General features: G+C 45.2%; 1 protein-coding gene across 7 annotated transcripts in view; it reads right to left on the bottom strand.

The window, feature by feature from the left end:
• LOC127587825 (uncharacterized) overlaps window positions 1-17,422 on the bottom strand; it is a 257,761-nt gene that overhangs the window by 71,603 nt on the left and 168,736 nt on the right. Inside the window, exon 2 of one of the 7 annotated variants that reach the window (XM_052046298.1) lies at window positions 6,406-6,648. The exons of 5 other annotated variants lie outside the window; for them this stretch is intronic. The gene's annotated coding sequence lies outside the window, so the exon portion shown is untranslated. Of the gene's footprint in view, window positions 1-6,405; window positions 6,649-14,479; window positions 14,626-17,422 lie in introns of those variants that run through there. One more of the 7 variants, XM_052046308.1, reaches the window with a different exon arrangement.

Here is a 17,422-nt window from a genome sequence, read left to right as displayed (position 1 = left end):
AAGGCTTGGAGCCTTTGTTTCGAGTGCTTCATATATGGTCATCTGGATGTACCTCTCAGGATCGGCCTTTTCATCACACCTCTCTGGACCTCAGTCAATTGACTCACATCTTTCCGAGCCGCCTTGATCTTAGCCTCCAACCGTCTTTTCCATGGTCGGTAATGTATCTCATGGCTTCCATGGTTGCTCTTATAGCCAAGCATCTCAAGGATCACTGATGCTGAAGCGTATATCAGTTCATTTCCGTGATCGTTACGGTAAGGATCGCCCTCAGTGCTGAATTCACACTTTCCAAGAGACTTTCAGGTGGTACTTCACATAGCCGTTGTAATCGGATTCTAGGTTTCCCAGCTTTCATTCTTGCCATGATCTTAGCTTTCAGGTCAGTTGCTGCCTCGCTCAGCATTTCATTCATTGGGGCTGGCCTCCCAATCTCATCATCTGCATTCACTCTGGTATGAACTCCTCCTCTGATCTGGCAGCCTGGGGCCCCTCACCATGGAACCTGCGTTGTACCTCATCAATCTCAAGTTGTGACAGCAGTTGCCGTTTGTGGATGTTGGAACACTGAGTTACGAGTTGTTTCGTGGCCACCCGTGACTGTGGGTTTCGAAGTAACCATTTAGCCCACATTCTCTCCATGTAACCTCTCTGACTAGGCTTGCTTGAGTAGTAGCATTCCAACAGAGCCATGTTATTGCATCTTGCCCATCTCTGCTCCATTTTTCATCAAGGTGCTTTGGTTCCCCAGCACCTGACGCAGACCTTGTTTGGCCGGGCGACGTCTGAGCTGGCATGTCATTCATTTTATTGTCTCTCATCATTGTATGAGGTACGCATTAGCGTGAAGGCTCTTGCCCAAGGACCCACACTGGATGGTGTTATGTGCTCATTTTTTGCCCCAAGTGGGGAGCGGAGGGACGGGCGCTGGGGGGGGGGCCATCGTGGTGGGGCGGGCCCCTACGCGGGATGTGCCACCGGACCGTGGCTGAGGTGGCTGATCTCAAGAAGTCCTATCGGTGGCTGGAGGGGACTGGCCTGGGGGACAGCGCAGGGGCGCTCATCCTGGCTGCTCAGGAGCGGGCCTTGGGCGCCGGAGCCGTCGAGGCCCGGATGTGCCGCGCCGGACAGGACCCGGGGTGTGGGTTTTGCGGGGAGGCGCCTGGGACGATCCGGCACGTGGCTGCGGGGTGTGGGATGCTGGCAGGGGGGGCCTGCGTGGAGCGCCATGGCCAGGTGGCTGGCGTGGTCTGCCGAGGCATCTGTGCGGAGTGTGGACTGGGGGCCCCGGGGTCGGAGTGGGGGGCACCTCCGAGGGTGGTGGAGGGTGGCGGAGCGGGGATCCTGTGGGACTTCCGGATCCAGACTGGCGGGATGGTGGTGGCGAGCCAGCCAGATGTCGTGGTCGTGGATGGGGGGCGGAGGAGGGCCGTTGTGGTGGATGTGGCGGTCCCAGGTGGTGGAGGCATCGGGAGGGGGGAGCATGGGGGGCTCGGGGGGTACCAGGGGCTCGGGGAGGGGCTGGGGAGGGCCTGGGGGGTGGGGGTGGCGGTCGTGCCTGTGGTGGTCGGGGCGCTCGGGGCAGTGACCCCCGGACTGGATGGGTGGTTGCGACAGATCCCGGGACCAGCGTCGGACATCTCGGTCCGGAGGTGTGCGGTGCTGGGAGCGGCGGGGGTACTGCGCGGGGCCCTCGGGCTTCCTGGCCTCTGGTGGAGGACCCGAGCTGAATGAGGGACGGACACCACCCGAGGACACCTCCTATTGGCTCCATGATAAGAGCTCCACCCAGCAAAGAATTAACCCTTTAAAACCTGATTCTGAGCTTTCACAATTATTTACCGCCATTTGCGTAATATCTACAGTATACAGAAGGAATCAAGCAATTTTTACCAATGTATCTGTAGGTGATGTTTATTTATTATGTACACAGAGATAAAGAGTAATGGCACAGCTCTGCAGTATCTTTCCACTTTTATATATGTATGCTATACTAAATAAAATGAATAGGGCACCATATAATGCAACAGTTATGCAACTCCCTAAATAATGATGTGAATTTTCAGTTGTTGCTAAATCAGTTAGGATGTTATAATTTGTGGTGTAGATGCGAATTTAGGAGAGCAGGACAATATATCGCATTGCAATTGGAGCAGCAGCTTGGTTGATGATGTCCCCAAACCGGCTCATCTATTATATTTGTCGTGCAATACAATGAAAATGAGCACAATTGCAAAACATAGGCTTCTTATATTTTAAAATAAAATAATCACATGTTTACCGTTCTGGGGTTTCTACAATCATGAATGGAGGCATTATTTACAGCAGGTTGATGTTGTTGTTGTTGTTGTCGACCCCACCCGTGCCCCGACATTGGGGGACCGGGCCCTCACTCCGTCTCCCGGATCCCCAGACCCCCCTCCGCCGCCCAGCGGGCGAGCAGGGCCGCCACTCCGCTTGGGTTTCGCCAGAGGTCCTCCGGAGTCAGTGTGGTGGGTATGTTTGTGCAGGTGAACAGGTGTTGTGTGTCGTGCACTTGCGTGCCGCATAGCGCACACAGTGGTGTTGGGTGTGTGTCCGGTGTAATGTTGTGTAGGTAGGAGTGGAGGGCTGGTGATTTGTTGGTTCGGAGTTGTGCTAGGAGTTGTCTGGTTCTGTGTGGTAGGTCTTGCTCTGATGGGTCTATTTCTGGTGCTGGTGCATGTATTACTTTGTTGTGTTGTCTGGTGTCCAAGTGTGTTTGTACAAAGTGGGTGTGTATGTCTTTCATGTTCTGTTTTATGGTGTCGTTGTTGGTGTCCTGTGGTGCTGTGTCTTTGTTGTGTGTGTAGTTGTTGTTGTGGAAGATTGTTTGTTTCTTTTGTCTGGGTGGTGGTGGTTGTTGAGTGAGTGGGTGTAGTGGGTGGTTTGGGTGTTGGGCTTTTTGTCTGATTTGCGATGCGTGTAGTTTTAGATGGGTGTTCAGTGGGAGAGTTTTTGTTTCCTCATGCAAGTGTTGTATGTTTGTGTCTTGTGTGCATCCTGTTGCTATTCTGAGTGCGGTGTTCTGTGTGGTCTGGAGTTTTGTCTTGTTTGTGTCCGATAGTGTTGGTGACCATATAGTGTTTGCGTATTTGAGGCGTTTGAGTGTGGTTGCTTTGTATGTGGTGAGTATAGTTTCTTTGGATTTTCCCCAGTGAGTGGTTGATAAGGCTTTAAGTATTTTGTTTGATTGCTTGGGGCGGGTTAGAGTGTGTTGTGTGTGTTTTGAGAAGGTGAGTTTGGGGTCCCATGTTAATCCCAGTATTTTGGGTTCGCGGACTGTGGGTAGGGTGGTGTTATCTATTTGTAAAGTGAGCCTGTTGCTGTATTCTGCCGGATCCGGTGTGAACAGAGTGGTGGTGGTTTTGTCTGCGTTGAGTGTGAGTTGGTTCTGTTTTGTCCAGTTGTATATGTCGTGGAGATATTTTTGTACTTGTTGTTGTGCCTGTTGTGGTTTGACATGTGTGGATAGAATGGTGATGTCGTCTGCATATGTAACTGTGTGTACATTTGGAGGTGGTTGTGGTAAGTCTGCCATGTATATGTTGAATAGTGTTGGTGAAAGTACTCCCCCCTGTGGTACCCCCGTTTTCGTGTTTCTGTGTTCTGATGTTTCCCCCCGGTATTGAGTGTATTGTCTGCGTCCCCTTATGTAGTTGAAGATGTATTTGATGATGATGTTTGGGGTGTTAGTGTTGTTGAGTTTGTTTGTGAGTGTGTGTAGGTTTACCGTGTCAAAGGCTTTGGACATGTCTAGGGCTATGGCAACTGTTCGTTGTGGTGGTTTTTGTTGATTGAAACCTGTGGCTATGATGTTGTGTATGTGGTGTAGTGCTGTGGTTGTGGAGTGTTGTTTTCGGAAGCCGTGTTGGTGAGAGGGTAGTTGAGTGTTGTTGGTAATGAAGGGTAGTATTACCTTTTCCATTGTTTTGGCTATTGGGCTGAGTAGTGCTATTGGTCTGTAAGATGGGCCGAGTGCGTGGTTTTTGTTGGGTTTTGGTATTGGGATTATTTTTGCAGTCTTCCATATTGCGGGGATGGTGTTGGTGTTGAGTGATGTGTTGTAAGTGTGTGTGAGTAGTGTTATTGCTTTGGGGCCTAGGTGTTTCAGATGTCTGATGTTTATGTTGTCTGGGCCTGTGGAGTTGTTGCTTTTGGAGCGTTGTAGTGCTTGTTTGACTTGTTGTTCTGTGATGGTTATGGGCGTGGTGTTGAGTTTTCTTATTTTGCGTTGTAGTTGTCTGTATGTTCTGTTGGTTTTGTGTTGTATTATGTTGGTGAATTGTTTGTTGAATGCTCGTGCTTTCTGTTTGTTGGATATTGCCGTGTGTTGTCCGAACTGTATTGTGGTGTTTTCTGGTGCTTTTTGTTCTTTGTTTGATAGTCTTGTTACTGTGTTCCAGAGTATGTGTTGTTTGTGTCTGTGGTTCCATGCATCCGTTAAGTGTTCTTTCCATAGCTCTTGTTTGTGTTTTTGGATTTGTGTGTCTATTTCTTTGTTTAGGTCTGTGATGCGTGGGTCTTGGTGGTTTTGTTGTCTGATGTCGTTTCTTTGGCTGATGAGTGTTCTGATGTGTTGTGGTAGGAGAAGTGATTTGCTTTTTATTTTTCCGTGGGGTATGTGGTGTTTGTCTGCTGTAAGTATGAGGTTTGTGAGCATGGTGTTGGCTGTGTGGATGTTGTCAGGTATGGTTATGTTCTCCAGTGCTGATTCTATTTCAGAGGTGTATCCTTCCCAGTCTGCTTTCCTGTAATTTGTGTAAGTTTGAAGGTGTTGTTGTAGGCGGAAAGGAGCACGCGTGTTGTGTGTGATTTTGATAGGAAGGTGGTCTGAACTGAGTGCGTGTATTGTGGTCCATGTTGTTCTGTTTGTGATGCTGTTGCTGGCTGTTGTGATGTCCGGTGATGTTGGTTGTTGGTTGATGTTTGTAGGTTTTTTGGTGGGTGTGTTTGCGTTTAGAGTGATTTGTTGGGAGTTTTGTAGTATGTCTGCAATGTGGGTGCCTCTGTGGTCGTCGTAGGGAGAGTGCCATTGTGTTGAGTGAGCGTTGATGTCTGCGGTTAGAATGGTGTTGTTCAGCGAGTTTATGTATTGGAAGGTGTTGGTGATGTCTGTGTCTTCTGTGGCGTGGTCTGGTCGGGTGGTATCTCTGGGGGGTATATACATGTTGCATATGTGTAGTCTTTTGTGGTTGGTTATGTGAATCTTTACGGTTTGAATTTCTGTAGTGTTGGTGTTAATGTTGTTGGGGATGTTCATGGGAGTGAATGTGACTGATTTGTGAATGTATGTGAGCAGTCCTCCTCCTCCCTTGTGTTCTCTGTCTTTCCTAATGCTGGTGTAGTTGGTGAGACGAGGTGTGTTGTGTTGTTTTTCTAGTTTGGTTTCTTGTATGGTGATGATGTCTGCGTGCTGTTGTGAGGCGAGTTCTTCTAGTTCTGTTTTCTTGTTTTGGATGCCGTTGATGTTTATTTGTAGTATGGTCAGTGTGTGTTTGTTGTTTTTGTTGGTGGGTGTTGTTCTTTGTGGGTTGTTCGGGGGTTGTGGTGTTGGGGTGTTTGTTGTTTGCGTGTGTGTTCTGCATGTCCACGTGTTTGTGTATTGGCGGGTGGTGATGCCGGAGCAATGTCTGTGTATCCAGTGTGGGTGTGTTGAGTTGCATCTGAGTGAGGTTTGTCTGCGTGTGATGATTCTATTGCAGCTATTGCAGGTCCAGGTTTGGGGGGGTGGTCTTGTGTTTGTTGTATCTCTGTTGGAGTTGTCTGTCCGTGTTGCCTTTGAGGGTAGTGTTGGTGAGGCGAGTGTGTTGTTTTGGTCTGTTTGTGCTCTGCTGCCTGTTGGTGTCCTACGAGGTGTTGTTGTTCGTGGTGGTGTTTTGGGATGTAGTCTGCATTTCCATGTTATGTTGTATTGTCTAGTGTTTATGTTTGTGCAATGTTTGTGTACCCAGTGTGGTGTGTGGTGGTTGCATCTGAAGGATGTCTGTCTTCTTGTAATCTGTTGTGTGCAAATGTCGCATGTCCAGGTAGTTTGTTGTGTGTGTGTTTGTTGCGTGCGTGAGAGTGTCTGTGTGGGCCCCGGATTTGTCTCTATGTCCCCCGCCTGGAGCAAAAGGTCCGCCCGCCACCCTGCCAGGTTCAGGGGGCGGTTAGCCGAAAAAAAAAAAAAACGGCCGTAAGGGCACCCCGTTCGGGGTGCAGGGATTGGTTCCTGGATTTGTCCCCCAGTTCGGGGGGAACCCTCCAACTGCGAGTAAGCCAAGGAGTTTGGAGGTACAGCGGGTTGACAGCAGTGTGATCGAGCAGATTAGATAGAGTAGAATTTGAATGGGGCTTCACTGATTTATTTCATACAATTAATATCTAAAACACAGTTGAAAAATATTTGATTGTTAAAATATTTAAATACAAGAACTATATCAAGAAATTAACAAAACATAGTTTTTTTAGTTAGGAGAAAAGTCTAAAAACATATCACAAATGACAAACGTTGTGCCTCTCCTCCTCCTGTTCTTCAATGAAGCTGATCACCCTCCAGCTCCCGTTAGAAACATCGTGCTGCTGAAGGTGTGCCGGCAGAATGGTTGTGATACAGGAGGTGCTGTGGACTCTCCCAGAAACGAGGACCTAGTTTAGTTGTAGATCCAGTAAAACATAGTGCAAATGTGACATTATTTATAATGCACAGTTACAGTCTTGTGAATATTAAAAAATGTACTTCATGTAATGCAGGAAGCGAATATTTCAAACGAACTAAGGCAGCAAACAGTAAGAGCAAAATCGTGTTCCAAACATTAACTCTTTTTTTAAATGTCAATTAGCTTGTGAGTAATAAGACAAAATGTGACTGTCAGACAGAGAACTGTCAGAGCAAACGGCAGATTTTAGAAAGTCCTGCCGAAATAAATCTGCACCCGACTGCGACTGTCAGCGTTGAACTGCCGCCATTGCTGTCAAAGTCAGACACATCTCCAAAATTGTTGGAGCAAATTTTTAAGCAGGCTTCATCTTGATAAATTGACCACGTATTTGACATTTACACCATAACGTTACCGCCTAAAATAATCGTAAAACAAAATTTTGTGTAACAACAAGAGTAATATGTACCCCAAAAGCTTTCAAAGCGTCTGAAAGTTTTCTCCTCCGTTTTTGTTGGGGCTTGGCTCGAAATGCATCATGATTGGCCGCCCGAAGTCCACGTGTCTGTCGGACGTGCTCTCATTGGTCTACAATACCATCACGGATGAATAAATACTCAAAGGGCTTGCCAGGCAAGCCCTTTGAACCCTTTAAATACTCAATGGGCTTGCCTGGCAAGCCCTTTGAGTATTTATTCCATATTGCCCACTAGTTCACTAGTAAGGTCATTTTGACGCTTACTAGTGAACATGTAAGGCCATAAATGTGCCCACTAGTTCACTAGTAAGATCATTTTGAGGCTTACTAGTTGACATGTAAGCCACAAAACGCCCGCTAGTTCACTAGTAAGATAATTTTGAGGCTTCTAGTGAACATGTAAGCCACAGAACGCCCACTAGTTCACTAGTAAGATCATTTTGACGCTTACTAGTGAACATGTAAGCCACAAAACGCTCACTAGTTCACTAGTAAGGTCATTTTGACGCTTACTAGTGAACATGTAAGCCGCAAAACGCCCACTAGTTCACTAATAAGATCATTTTGACGCTTACTAGTGAACATGTAAGGCCATAAATGTGCCCACTAGTTCACTAGTAAGTTCATTTTGAGGCTTACTAGTTGACATGTAAGCCACACATCGCCTACTAGTTCACTAGTAAGATCATTTTGAGGCTTACTAGTGAACATGTAAGCCACAAAACGCCCAATAGTTCACTAGTTAGGTCATTTTGACGCTTACTAGTGAACATGTAAGCCACAAAACGCCTACTAGTTCACTAGTAAGATCATTTTGAGGCTTACTAGTGAACATGTAAGCCACAAAACGCTCACTAGTTTACTAGTAAGGTCATTTTGACGCTTACTAGTGAACATGTAAGCCACAAAACGCTCACTAGTAAGGTCATTTTGACGCTTACTAGTGAACATGTAAGCCGCAAAACGCCCACTAGTTCACTAATAAGATTATTTTGACGCTTACTACTGAACATTTAAGGCCATAAATGTGCCCACTAGTTCACTGGTAAGATGATTTTGACGCTTACTAGTGAACATGTAAGGCCATAAATGTGCCCACTTGTAGTGCTAGTGACATTACACTGTACTTGCATTAAATGCAAATAAGGATGATTACGAAAACATGTAACGGTATCCTATTGGCTGTACGTTTCAAAATAGTGTCATCCCACCAGTCAGGGCTCATGATTTTGGAAATTCTGTGCCCACTTAGTTTTTTAAAACAACAATGGCGGACAGTGTCCTGAGACGTATTCGGCGAAGGTGCAGGGCAATAGAGAGTGCCTGTCATCAAGGGTCTGCCGGTGAAAGTGAAGCACGCGCGATAAACATTTCAATTGCTAATTTAAGAAGAGTTAGTGACCAGTTTAGCGCTGATACTATTCAAAGTTTGATTCAAAGTCCAATAGATCTCCGATCTGTCATCATTGCGGGACCCACTCCTAATGGTGGACGTGTTTGTTCCCATGTGGCACATCGTTTGCACACAGGTAAAATGGCTACCATTTTTTGTCATTGGTTTTTCGTATGTATTTTTATTCAAACTACACACGGGTTTTACTGACGACTTGCTGTGACTTACCTTCTATCACCCTGTCAAACGTCGTTTTATACCAGTGGTTTTCCTGCAAATCAGTAGACTATTAAGTAACGCGATGGCTGTACACTTTTAAGCAATAACTAGTGATCTTTTAGTTATTCAATTATAAGTTTGAATTATTTTTTTCTTGAGTAAAATGGTTAGAGAAAATAGCTGCTCGTGGTTTTGAAGCTGCATATACTTTTATGTACATCTGTGTCTATATGCCTGTACTGTATACAGTATATAAAAAACACGTAGTGATTCGTTTGCTTGAATTCCTTAATCCTTTTATTTCCATACTTTAGGTAGACGAGGAAGACCAGCACTTGACATTACAAGTGATCAAATTGAACTGCTCCCCACTCAGGGCTTTACAGTGAGAGCCATCACTGAGATGTTGTGTTGTTCCTCTTCATACCTGCATAAAAAAATGAAGTTTTTTCAGATTTCAGCCAGAAATAGATTTACTCCCATTCATGATGTTGACCTGGAAGAGCATGTCAGAAGATTGCACAGCCAAGTTCCCAGATCAGGCTCGGAAGCAAGTGTTCTGCTACATACTCTTGTCCCTTCATGTATATATCATTATATTCATTGTGAAAGTGTACTTTCTTTATTGTGTTGTTTTATGAACCTGTTGCAGATGATGAGGGCATACCTGCGTGCTGATGGTATTGTAGTACAAAGAAAAAGAGTTCGAGAAATCCTCAACCGTATTGAGCCAGCTGCTGCAGCCCAGAGATGGAGACAGACTGTGGCTAGAAGAACATACTATGTGCCATTCCCCAATAGTTTATGGCACATAGATGGGCATATGCGTCTCATTCGGTAATAAGGGATCATCTTATATTTGTACTCGTGGGAGCATTAGAAAGCCATATTGTATGGACAGCACAGATTAAATTGAATTTTATCATTTGTATATCCAAGTTACACAAACTCCAAATTGCCTCCATGTAGTCTTAAGTGCACAGCAATACCTTCTCTACCGAGATGATATTTCAAACAAGATATGAAACTTGATTGTTTTATTGTATTTAATCATTATTCTTTTCATGTTTGTTTTACAGGTGGGTGTTTGTGACACATGCCGGCATTGATGGGAATTCCAGGCTAATAACGTACCTTCAACTGGAGCACAGACAACACAGCTTTGACAGTGTTGAAATATTTTGTCCAAGCCACCTGCCTGTATGGGTTACCCTCCAGAGTAAGATCCGACCATGGTGGTGAAAACACTGGTTGCTCTTTTAATGAACCTACTGCAGGGACAAGACACCAAAATTATTTCTAGCTCCAGCCAACACCCCCTCACAATTTACTCACACCTCCCATGGCCTGATTATCCACCAACAGGGGCCCTTTTTGGATTATCATTTTGGCATAGGAACTTTCCTTTCCTATCCTCACCGAGTGAGATGAGCCGGTAGCACCTGGAGCAAAGATCGTCTAAATTTTAATAATGCTTAGGAAAGGTTCTGACCATCCTTTACGAAAGGAAAGGAGATATATTATGCAGCAGGAATATTTAAAGGGGAAGTCTTTTTTTATGTTGTTGTTGTTGTTGTTGTCGACCCCACCCGTGCCCCGACATTGGGGGACCGGGCCCTCACTCCGTCTCCCGGATCCCCAGACCCCCCTCCGCCGCCCAGCGGGCGAGCAGGGCCGCCACTCCGCTTGGGTTTCGCCAGAGGTCCTCCGGAGTCAGTGTGGTGGGTATGTTTGTGCAGGTGAACAGGTGTTGTGTGTCGTGCACTTGCGTGCCGCATAGCGCACAGAGTGGTGTTGGGTGTGTGTCCGGTGTAATGTTGTGTAGGTAGGAGTGGAGGGCTGGTGATTTGTTGGTTCGGAGTTGTGCTAGGAGTTGTCTGGTTCTGTGTGGTAGGTCTTGCTCTGATGGGTCTATTTCTGGTGCTGGTGCATGTATTACTTTGTTGTGTTGTCTGGAGTCCAAGTGTGTTTGTACAAAGTGGGTGTGTATGTCTTTCATGTTCTGTTTTATGGTGTCGTTGTTGGTGTCCTGTGGTGCTGTGTCTTTGTTGTGTGTGTAGTTGTTGTTGTGGAAGATTGTTTGTTTCTTTTGTCTGGGTGGTGGTGGTTGTTGAGTGAGTGGGTGTAGTGGGTGGTTTGGGTGTTGGGCTTTTTGTCTGATTTGCGATGCGTGTAGTTTTAGATGGGTGTTCAGTGGGAGAGTTTTTGTTTCCTCATGCAAGTGTTGTATGTTTGTGTCTTGTGTGCATCCTGTTGCTATTCTGAGTGCGGTGTTCTGTGTGGTCTGGAGTTTTGTCTTGTTTGTGTCCGATAGTGTTGGTGACCATATAGTGTTTGCGTATTTGAGGCGTGTGAGTGTAGTTGCTTTGTATGTGGTGAGTATAGTTTCTTTGGATTTTCCCCAGTGAGTGGTTGATAAGGCTTTAAGTATTTTGTTTGATTGCTTGGGGCGGGTTAGAGTGTGTTGTGTGTGTTTTGAGAAGGTGAGTTTGGGGTCCCATGTTAATCCCAGTATTTTGGGTTCGCGGACTGTGGGTAGGGTGGTGTTATCTATTTGTAAAGTGAGCCTGTTGCTGTATTCTGCCGGATCCGGTGTGAACAGAGTGGTGGTGGTTTTGTCTGCGTTGAGTGTGAGTTGGTTCTGTTTTGTCCAGTTGTATATGTCGTGGAGATATTTTTGTACTTGTTGTTGTGCCTGTTGTGGTTTGACATGTGTGGATAGAATGGTGATGTCGTCTGCATATGTAACTGTGTGTACATTTGGAGGTGGTTGTGGTAAGTCTGCCATGTATATGTTGAATAGTGTTGGTGAAAGTACTCCCCCCTGTGGTACCCCCGTTTTCGTGTTTCTGTGTTCTGATGTTTCCCCCCGGTATTGAGTGTATTGTCTGCGTCCCCTTATGTAGTTGAAGATGTATTTGATGATGATGTTTGGGGTGTTAGTGTTGTTGAGTTTGTTTGTGAGTGTGTGTAGGTTTACCGTGTCAAAGGCTTTGGACATGTCTAGGGCTATGGCAACTGTTCGTTGTGGTGGTTTTTGTTGATTGAAACCTGTGGCTATGATGTTGTGTATGTGGTGTAGTGCTGTGGTTGTGGAGTGTTGTTTTCGGAAGCCGTGTTGGTGAGAGGGTAGTTGAGTGTTGTTGGTAATGAAGGGTAGTATTACCTTTTCCATTGTTTTGGCTATTGGGCTGAGTAGTGCTATTGGTCTGTAAGATGGGCCGAGTGCGTGGTTTTTGTTGGGTTTTGGTATTGGGATTATTTTTGCAGTCTTCCATATTGCGGGGATGGTGTTGGTGTTGAGTGATGTGTTGTAAGTGTGTGTGAGTAGTGTTATTGCTTTGGGGCCTAGGTGTTTCAGATGTCTGATGTTTATGTTGTCTGGGCCTGTGGAGTTGTTGCTTTTGGAGCGTTGTAGTGCTTGTTTGACTTGTTGTTCTGTGATGGTTATGGGCGTGGTGTTGAGTTTTCGTATTTTGCGTTGTAGTTGTCTGTATGTTCTGTTGGTTTTGTGTTGTATTATGTTGGTGAATTGTTTGTTGAATGCTCGTGCTTTCTGTTTGTTGGATATTGCCGTGTGTTGTCCGAACTGTATTGTGGTGTTTTCTGGTGCTTTTTGTTCTTTGTTTGATAGTCTTGTTACTGTGTTCCAGAGTATGTGTTGTTTGTGTCTGTGGTTCCATGCATCCGTTAAGTGTTCTTTCCATAGCTCTTGTTTGTGTTTTTGGATTTGTGTGTCTATTTCTTTGTTTAGGTCTGTGATGCGTGGGTCTTGGTGGTTTTGTTGTCTGATGTCGTTTCTTTGGCTGATGAGTGTTCTGATGTGTTGTGGTAGGAGAAGTGATTTGCTTTTTATTTTTCCGTGGGGTATGTGGTGTTTGTCTGCTGTAAGTATGAGGTTTGTGAGCATGGTGTTGGCTGTGTGGATGTTGTCAGGTATGGTTATGTTCTCCAGTGCTGATTCTATTTCAGAGGTGTATCCTTCCCAGTCTGCTTTCCTGTAATTTGTGTAAGTTTGAAGGTGTTGTTGTAGGCGGAAAGGAGCACGCGTGTTATGTGTGATTTTGATAGGAAGGTGGTCTGAACTGAGTGCGTGTATTGTGGTCCATGTTGTTCTGTTTGTGATGCTGTTGCTGGCTGTTGTGATGTCCGGTGATGTTGGTTGTTGGTTGATGTTTGTAGGTTTTCTGGTGGGTGTGTTTGCGTTTAGAGTGATTTGTTGGGAGTTTTGTAGTATGTCTGCAATGTGGGTGCCTCTGTGGTCGTCGTAGGGAGAGTGCCATTGTGTTGAGTGAGCGTTGATGTCTGCGGTTAGAATGGTGTTGTTCAGCGAGTTTATGTATTGGAAGGTGTTGGTGATGTCTGTGTCTTCTGTGGCGTGGTCTGGTCGGGTGGTATCTCTGGGGGGTATATACATGTTGCATATGTGTAGTCTTTTGTGGTTGGTTATGTGAATCTTTACGGTTTGAATTTCTGTACTGTTGGTGTTAATGTTGTTGGGGATGTTCATGGGAGTGAATGTGACTGATTTGTGAATGTATGTGAGCAGTCCTCCTCCTCCCTTGTGTTCTCTGTCTTTCCTAATGCTGGTGTAGTTGGTGAGACGAGGTGTGTTGTGTTGTTTTTCTAGTTTGGTTTCTTGTATGGTGATGATGTCTGCGTGCTGTTGTGAGGCGAGTTCTTCTAGTTCTGTTTTCTTGTTTTGGATGCCGTTGATGTTTATTTGTAGTATGGTCAGTGTGTGTTTGTTGTTTTTGTTGGTGGGTGTTGTTCTTTGTGGGTTGTTCGGGGGTTGTGGTGTTGGGGTGTTTGTTGTTTGCGTGTGTGTTCTGCATGTCCACGTGTTTGTGTATTGGCGGGTGGTGATGCCGGAGCAATGTCTGTGTATCCAGTGTGGGTGTGTTGAGTTGCATCTGAGTGAGGTTTGTCTGCGTGTGATGATTCTATTGCAGCTATTGCAGGTCCAGGTTTGGGGGGGTGGTCTTGTGTTTGTTGTATCTCTGTTGGAGTTGTCTGTCCGTGTTGCCTTTGAGGGTAGTGTTGGTGAGGCGAGTGTGTTGTTTTGGTCTGTTTGTGCTCTGCTGCCTGTTGGTGTCCTACGAGGTGTTGTTGTTCGTGGTGGTGTTTTGGGATGTAGTCTGCATTTCCATGTTATGTTGTATTGTCTAGTGTTTATGTTTGTGCAATGTTTGTGTACCCAGTGTGGTGTGTGGTGGTTGCATCTGAAGGATGTCTGTCTTCTTGTAATCTGTTGTGTGCAAATGTCGCATGTCCAGGTAGTTTGTTGTGTGTGTGTTTGTTGCGTGCGTGAGAGTGTCTGTGTGGGCCCCGGATTTGTCTCTATGTCCCCCGCCTGGAGCAAAAGGTCCGCCCGCCACCCTGCCAGGTTCAGGGGGCGGTTAGCCGAAAAAAAAAAAAAACGCCGTAAGGGCACCCCGTTCGGGGTGCAGGGATTGGTTCCTTGATTTGTCCCCCCGTTCGGGGGGAACCCTCCAACTGCGAGTAAGCCAAGGAGTTTGGAGGTACAGCGGGTTGACAGCAGTGTGATCGAGCAGATTAGATAGAGTAGAATTTGAATGGGGCTTCACTGATTTATTTCATACAATTAATATCTAAAACACAGTTGAAAAATATTTGATTGTTAAAATATTTAAATACAAGAACTATATCAAGAAATTAACAAAACATAGTTTTTTTAGTTAGGAGAAAAGTCTAAAAACAAATCACAAATGACAAACGTTGTGCCTCTCCTCCTCCTGTTCTTCAATGAAGCTGATCACCCTCCAGCTCCCGTTAGAAACATCGTGCTGCTGAAGGTGTGCCGGCAGAATGGTTGTGATACAGGAGGTGCTGTGGACTCTCCCAGAAACGAGGACCTAGTTTAGTTGTAGATCCAGTAAAACATAGTGCAAATGTGACATTATTTATAATGCACAGTTACAGTCTTGTGAATATTAAAAAATGTACTTCATGTAATGCAGGAAGCGAATATTTCAAACGAACTAAGGCAGCAAACAGTAAGAGCAAAATCGTGTTCCAAACATTAACTCTTTTTTTAAATGTCAATTATTCATTCATTCATTCATCTTCCGTACCGCTTGATCCTCACTAGGGTCGCGGGGGGTGCTGGAGCCCATCCCAGCCGTCTCCGGGCAGTAGGCGGGATACACCCTGAATCGGTTGCCAGCCAGTCGCAGGGCACACATAGACGAACAACCATCCACGCTCACACTCACACCTAGGGACAATTTAGAGTGTTCAATCAGCCTGCCACGCATATTTTTGGAATGTGGGAGGAAACCGGAGCACCCGGAGAAAACCCACGCAGGCCCGGGGAGAACATGCAAACTCCACACAGGGAGGCCGGAGCTGGTATCGAACCCGGTACCTCTGCACTGTGAAGCCGACGTGCTAACCACTGGGCTACCGGGCCGCCCTAAATGTCAATTAGCTTGTGAGTAATAAGACAAAATGTGACTGTCAGACAGAGAACTGTCAGAGCAAACGGCAGATTTTAGAAAGTCCTGCCGAAATAAAGCTGCACCCGACTGCGACTGTCAGCGTTGAACTGCCGCCATTGCTGTCAAAGTCAGACACATCTCCAAAATTGTTGGAGCAAATTTTTAAGCAGGCTTCATCTTGATAAATTGACCACGTATTTGACATTTACACCATAACGTTACCGCCTAAAATAATCGTAAAACAAAATTTTGTGTAACAACAAGAGTAATATGTACCCCAAAAGCTTTCAAAGCGTCTGAAAGTTTTCTCCTCCGTTTTTGTTGGGGCTTGGCTCGAAATGCATCATGATTGGCCGCCCGAAGTCCACGTGTCTGTCGGACGTGCTCTCATTGGTCTACAATACCATCACGGATGAATAAATACTCAAAGGGCTTGCCAGGCAAGCCCTTTGAACCCTTTAAATACTCAATGGGCTTGCCTGGCAAGCCCTTTGAGTATTTATTCCATATTGCCCACTAGTTCACTAGTAAGGTCATTTTGACGCTTACTAGTGAACATGTAAGGCCATAAATGTGCCCACTAGTTCACTAGTAAGATCATTTTGAGGCTTACTAGTTGACATGTAAGCCACAAAACGCCCGCTAGTTCACTAGTAAGATAATTTTGAGGCTTCTAGTGAACATGTAAGCCACAGAACGCCCACTAGTTCACTAGTAAGATCATTTTGACGCTTACTAGTGAACATGTAAGCCACAAAACACTCACTAGTTCACTAGTAAGGTCATTTTGACGCTTACTAGTGAACATGTAAGCCACAAAACGCTCACTGGTTCACTAGTAAGGTAATTTTGACGCTTACTAGTGAACATGTAAGCCACAAAACGCCCACTAGTTCCCTAGTAAGATCATTTTGACACTTATTTATGAACATGTCAGCCACAAAACGCTCACTCGTTCACTAGTAAGATCATTTTGACGCTTACTAGTGAACATGTAAGCCACAAAACGCCCACTAGTTCACTAGTAAGGTCATTTTGACGCTTACTAGTGAACATGTAAGCCACAAAACGCCCACTAGTTCACTAGTAAGATCATTTTGACGCTTACTAGTGAACATGTAAGGCCATAAATGTGCCCACTAGTTCACTAGTAAGTTCATTTTGAGGCTTACTAGTTGACATGTAAGCCACACATCGCCTACTAGTTCACTAGTAAGATCATTTTGAGGCTTACTAGTGAACATGTAAGCCACAAAACGCCCAATAGTTCACTAGTAAGATCATTTTGACGCTTACTAGTGAACATGTAAGCCACAAAACGCTCACTAGTTTACTAGTAAGGTCATTTTGACGCTTACTAGTGAACATGTAAGCCACAAAACGCTCACTAGTAAGGTCATTTTGACGCTTACTAGTGAACATGTAAGCCGCAAAACGCCCACTAGTTCACTAATAAGATTATTTTGACGCTTACTACTGAACATTTAAGGCCATAAATGTGCCCACTAGTTCACTGGTAAGATGATTTTGACGCTTACTAGTGAACATGTAAGGCCATAAATGTGCCCACTTGTAGTGCTAGTGACATTACACTGTACTTGCATTAAATGCAAATAAGGATGATTACGAAAACATGTAACGGTATCCTATTGGCTGTACGTTTCAAAATAGTGTCATCCCACCAGTCAGGGCTCATGATTTTGGAAATTCTGTGCCCACTTAGTTTTTTAAAACAACAATGGCGGACAGTGTCCTGAGACGTATTCGGCGAAGGTGCAGGGCAATAGAGAGTGCCTGTCATCAAGGGTCTGCCGGTGAAAGTGAAGCACGCGCGATAAACATTTCAATTGCTAATTTAAGAAGAGTTAGTGACCAGTTTAGCGCTGATACTATTCAAAGTTTGATTCAAAGTCCAATATATCTCCGATCTGTCATCATTGCGGGACCCACTCCTAATGGTGGACGTGTTTGTTCCCATGTGGCACATCGTTTGCACACAGGTAAAATGGCTACCATTTTTTGTCATTGGTTTTTCGTATGTATTTTTATTCAAACTACACACGGGTTTTACTGACGACTTGCTGTGACTTACCTTCTATCACCCTGTCAAATGTCGTTTTATACCAGTGGTTTTCCTGCAAATCAGTAGACTATTAAGTAACGCGATGGCTGTACACTTTTAAGCAATAACTAGTGATCTTTTAGTTATTCA

Source organism: Hippocampus zosterae, chromosome 16 (assembly GCF_025434085.1).
Source record: "Hippocampus zosterae strain Florida chromosome 16, ASM2543408v3, whole genome shotgun sequence".
In the NCBI taxonomy this organism is placed as follows: Eukaryota; Metazoa; Chordata; class Actinopteri; order Syngnathiformes; family Syngnathidae; genus Hippocampus; species Hippocampus zosterae.
The sequence above is the reverse complement of the archived record's forward strand: the minus strand, read 5'-3'. Positions and strand labels throughout refer to the sequence as shown.